Source organism: Cibotium barometz, chromosome 34, assembly GCF_041138505.1.
Source record: "Cibotium barometz isolate CiBa-2024 chromosome 34, ASM4113850v1, whole genome shotgun sequence".
Classification (NCBI taxonomy): domain Eukaryota; kingdom Viridiplantae; phylum Streptophyta; class Polypodiopsida; order Cyatheales; family Cibotiaceae; genus Cibotium; species Cibotium barometz.
In genome coordinates, this window is record NC_141079.1 from 37,163,723 (window position 1) to 37,169,090 (window position 5,368).

Genomic DNA, 5,368 nt, shown 5'->3' on the forward strand with positions numbered 1-5,368 from the left:
TCAGAAATATAAAAGATCTTGTTTCTACCTGTTTTGGCCTAGAGAGAGAAAAAGTTCTAGAGAGAGATTATTTAGATTTTGAATATTTTTAGATAGAAAAATTTCCCATCTTATTAAAATAAGTTTCCCTGACATAGAAGTTCAAAAAGATTTCCAGAAGGTGCATTAGAAATTAAGTATAATCTGTTCAAGAGGCCTTATCCTAGGGGTCCAGATTTTCAAAAAAATTTAAATTAAGGTTCCTATGGACCAATAAGATTTATCCAAATGTAGGGAGGAGATAATTAAAAGAATAAAAAAAAATCCCCCAAAAATGAGTAAATACTCACATAAGATGAAGAGTTGAATAAGGACAAAATTGGAAAAGGTGCTATTATTGGCTCCAGGGGTTAATTGAATATGACAAGAATACTACTCCAGGGGTTAATTGAATATGACAAGAATACTACATGTAGGAGAAGGAGTCACACAAGTTGAGGAGGAGATTGCACCTAATACTTGTCTTTTGTGTGATGAAGTACAAAGTGTTTACATTCATCTCATTATGTTTGTTTTAACTTTTCTTTGTTCAATTTCTTTGTTATTGTGAGAATTTGGTCTAACCTTGTTCTTGGTAAAAGATTCATGTTTCAGTCCTTCATGTTTCAAACGTTACAAAGAACCTTGTTTCTGTTAAACAAATATGGTTAACCAAGGTGTGTAAAGTGAGGTATAATCCTCATGGATGTTATGTAGAAGATTTCAATAATTACCACTGCTACGTCGTTACAAAGGGAAACATAATTGGAAGTATGTTTTCGTAGAGAGATATTTAGAAGAAATGATGCATTTTTGACACCTCAATATGGGGGAATTCCCCTCATAAAGGAGGCGCCTATTTCACATATGTGGGAGAGTTTTAAACTCCCGAATAAAGAGATATTTTTATCTCTCCTCTCTCCTGTTTCAACTAGATCCAAAAAGTGAGCTAAACTGACCTAAAAATTGTCAAAAATTGACCAAATTGATCTGGAAAATTCTAGAATCAGTTTGCTTGGTTAGAGGCTCACTTTTCCCTATAAATAGAAGCCTCCCCCTTTGTTGAAGGTTAATAGTGTTTTTTGCACTGTTACCCTGCTTCTCCTAAGAGCCAAAAAATGTGAATTTACTCATAATTCATTAGTTTTTGACCTTCCCTCTTCTAAAGATTAGTGGCCACTCTTGTTTCAAACAAGAGTAGATCCCTCAAACCATCAAGCCAAAGGAAAGCTCTCAAATTCTCCTTGTAAGTTGGAGATTCTTCTCTTTTCTATTTCATTTTATGGTTTTTATGATTTTTGTCTTCTCTAAAATGATTATGATGTTATGCCGCATTGAAAAAAGGCATTCCCCTCTCTTCTTTAGTAAATCCAACCATTCTTTATCCTAGATGAATGATTAATGGATAAAATCAAGTTTTCATAATGTTTCTCTTTGATAAGTACAAAATGTTTACATTAGAATGATTTAAATACTCTTGGTGACCTTCTAATTAATTTTAGAGAGTTAAAAATTGAAAAATGGCCAGCCATACCAAGGAGGTTATAGTGAAATTTTTCTAAAATTGTGTAAAATAAGTTTTACTTTTTTAATTCAAAAAGAGTAATTCCCATCGTATATGTATTCTTAAAGTGTTAATTTTCATCCTAGATATAAGAAAATGCATACTAAAAATATTTTATTAAAAAAGTGTTACTTTCTTTAGAATAAAATTCTATGCATAGAAGGAAGCATATTGAAATTGTTATTTTGATTATAAAAGTGTTTTTTCATCATAAATGGTTTTATGCATAAAATAAATTCTTGATGATTTTCATCATAAATGATTTGTATGCATAAACATATGCATAAAAGTTTTCTTTTATATTAAAAGCGTGATTTTTATCATAAATGGATTTTATGCATAAATTAGATGTATAAAAGAAATTCTTTTATATTAAAAAGAGTGATTTTTATCATAAATGATTTGTATGCATAAATATATGCATAAAAGATTTTTTTATATTAAAAGTGTGATTTTTATCATAAATGATTCTATGCATAAATTAGATGCATAAAATAAATTCTTTTATATTAAAAGAATGATTTTTATCATAAATGATTTGTATGTATAAACATATGCATAAAAGATTTTTTTATATTAAAAGTGTGATTTTCATAATAAATGATTTTTATGCATAAATTAGATGCATAAAAGAAATTCTTTGATATTAAAAGAGTGATTTTCATCATAAATGATTTAATTGCATAAACATATGCATAAAAGATTTTTTTTATATTAAAAGTGTGATTTTCATCATAAATGGACTTTATGCATAAATTAGATGCATAAGAGGAATTCTTTTATTCTAAAAGTGTATCTCTTACTAAATTGGATTTATGCATGAAAAGATGCATAAAGAATTTATTTTAATCCAAAAGTGTTATGCTCATCAATTTTAATTTTATGCATAGAAAGATGCATAAAGAAATCTATTTTTAGTTCAAAAGAGTTATTTTTATCAATTTTGATTTTATGCATAGGAAGATGCATAAAAGATTGATTTTTAATTCAAAAGTGTCATTCTCATTTAAAATGAATTTATGCATAGAAAGATGCATAAAAGATTGATTTTTAATTCAAAAGTATCATTCTCATTTAAAATGAATTTATGCATAGGAAGATGCATAAAAGATTGATTTTTAATTCAAAAATGTCATTCTCATTTAAAATAAATTTATGCATAGGAAGATGCATAAAAGATTAATTTTTATTTCGAAAGTGTTATTCTCCTTAAAATGGAATTTATACATAAATAGATGCGTAAAGAAATCTTACATTAAAAATAAGAATTCTCTTGTATTCTATAAATAGATATGAGGATGTGAAATGAATCAGATAGATGAAAATGAACGAAGAATAGATGGAGATGTATATATGTGGAAGAATAGATGTGGATGTGGATGTATGGATGATGATGTAGGGATGTGGATGTATGAATGTAGATGTGAGAATGGATGTATGGATGTAGATGTGGATGTGGATGTATAAATATGGATGTGGATGTGGATGTATGGATGTGGATGTATGAATGTGGATGTGGATGTGGATGTGGATGTGGATGTGGATGTGGATGTATGGATGTATGGATGTGGATGTGGATGTATGAATGAGGATGTGGATGTGAAAATGGATGTATGGATGTAGATGTGGATGTAGATGTATGGGTGTGGATGTGGACGTGGATGTGAAAATGGATGTATGGATGTAAATGTGAATGTGGATGTATAAATGTGGATGTAGATGTGAATGTGGATGTACGAATGTGGATGTGTATGTGGAATAATAAATGTGAATATGTATGTGAATGGATATGAAGTCGATATGAACGAATGAGATGTAATGAGAAATGGATGTAATGAGACGTAATGTAAATTAAGAAAGATAGGAATGGATGTTATGTGAAGTGAATGAATCTAATGTGATAGGATGGAAAATTATGTATTTGGTCAAGAATGGATACTCATATGATTTGGATTTGGGTTAAGTAATCTGGATTGATGTGGAACAATCTGGAAAGACGTAAGTTCATTATAGAAACTATATTTGTGAACTGTTTGTAAATGACTATTTTATGTCAAGAATGCTGGGGAAGCATTTTGACTGTCTTGAGAATGTGGTCGTCGTGGAGACCTATGTGATAAAGTTGCAACTGCTGACGGAGAGTCAATGGAGGGCGTCTCGCGTAGCAAGGTCGGCTGAGGTCTTGACCAGGCTCGGTTCAATTTAAATGGTGAGCTTCCGGTACGGTGGATGAGGGACCAAGGAAGCGGCCTATGAGTGAAGCGCTAGGTGACCTGCGAAGGATCCTAGAGGGTGCTGACCATACGATGCTCGAGCTCTGGGTCGCCGAAGATACCCACACGTGCGTCGTGGAAGATATTGGAACAAGGAGTAAGAGTTGTTTTCTGAAACCGAGTATGGATCTGGTTGATTGATCTTGCTGGTCCTCAACTGATTAGTCAATAGCTCTCCTATATGGATCTTTTGGTTGATCTTGCTGATCTTCAACGAGGATTCCATCTTGATTTTTATAAGTGATCATCTGCCGAGTACTATGAGCTAGGAACTATCGAAAAGGCCCCTGAGTGAACAGGTGGTGAGTGTTCTGGTTGCCAATGATGTCATAGATACTCCGATGAAAGAATGATTGGAAATTAAGATTCAACCGGATACTTGAAAGTTTATGATCAGTAACACTATGTTTTCATTAAATGACTGAATTAAATACATTTGAATCTAGGAAAAAGGCAATTTCATATTAGGTGTGTAGGTGGTGTGACTGGAGTTAAATTTACTTGAAAATCCGGCTAGGAGGCCTGGGAACTCTTTTCCTCCTTGGTACCCGGGACAAAACCTAACCAAATTCCTAATTGGATCCCATCACTACAGTGGTTGAGCGCGGTTGGCTAACCCATGGGACTGGATGGGGTTAGGCTGGACTGATGGATCCGTAAATCGAGACTCAATTTCTGTTTAGTTCGATAGATGAAGTAAATCTCGGACAAATTGTTCTATGGAAAAGAATCAACGGCTGTGCCTCTCATCAATGAGGAAAAAAGCGTTGGTCTTTATGATCCAAGAACAGTCTTTTTCCCTGATCTGACTAAGGGACTTACGGGTTCGGTCAGATGAGCTCTGTTAGTTAAGGCTTTTGACTACGTTAGAGAAAAGTTATCCTGGTGGAATCGCCTGTGCTTTTCAGGCAAAGGAAGTTTTTTTCGGGTTCGGTTTTGGAAAAACCGATGGATTAGTCTCTTATCCGGATATCCGTGGGCGAGGCCCCGAGTGTGGGACCCTGCCCCGCGCAAGAAGTGCTATTTCCGCTGCTAGCACCCCTGAAATTGTTGCACGATGGGGACAGGGATCTTACAGTTGGTATCAGAGCCAATTTGGCTAATGAGGATCAACTGAGAAGCCAAATATGTCAAAAATTTATCAAGAAGCACTAAAAGATTATAATTGTGTGATAAAATTCATACAATTTGATATTCAAACTGAAATTCGTAAATTGGTAATTGGGTCTTCAAATGGAAGTACCGCAATTGTATGGAATCCCTGACTTGCTGCTGGAGGCCTAGACGTGATAGTATTTACCTTATAGTTCCAAGGACCGTGACTACCCGTATATACCGAGGGTATAACTGCAGCTCTTTACTGGCACTATATACGAGTAAATCTAAGACTTGAAATTATAAGTATTAATACTATCTAGATGATGAATTCGAATGTGGTTGATATGATTTTAAATTCTGATTGAGAACTGATGAGTTGATTTGGATTCTGATTGAAAAATGAAGATTCCTAAAT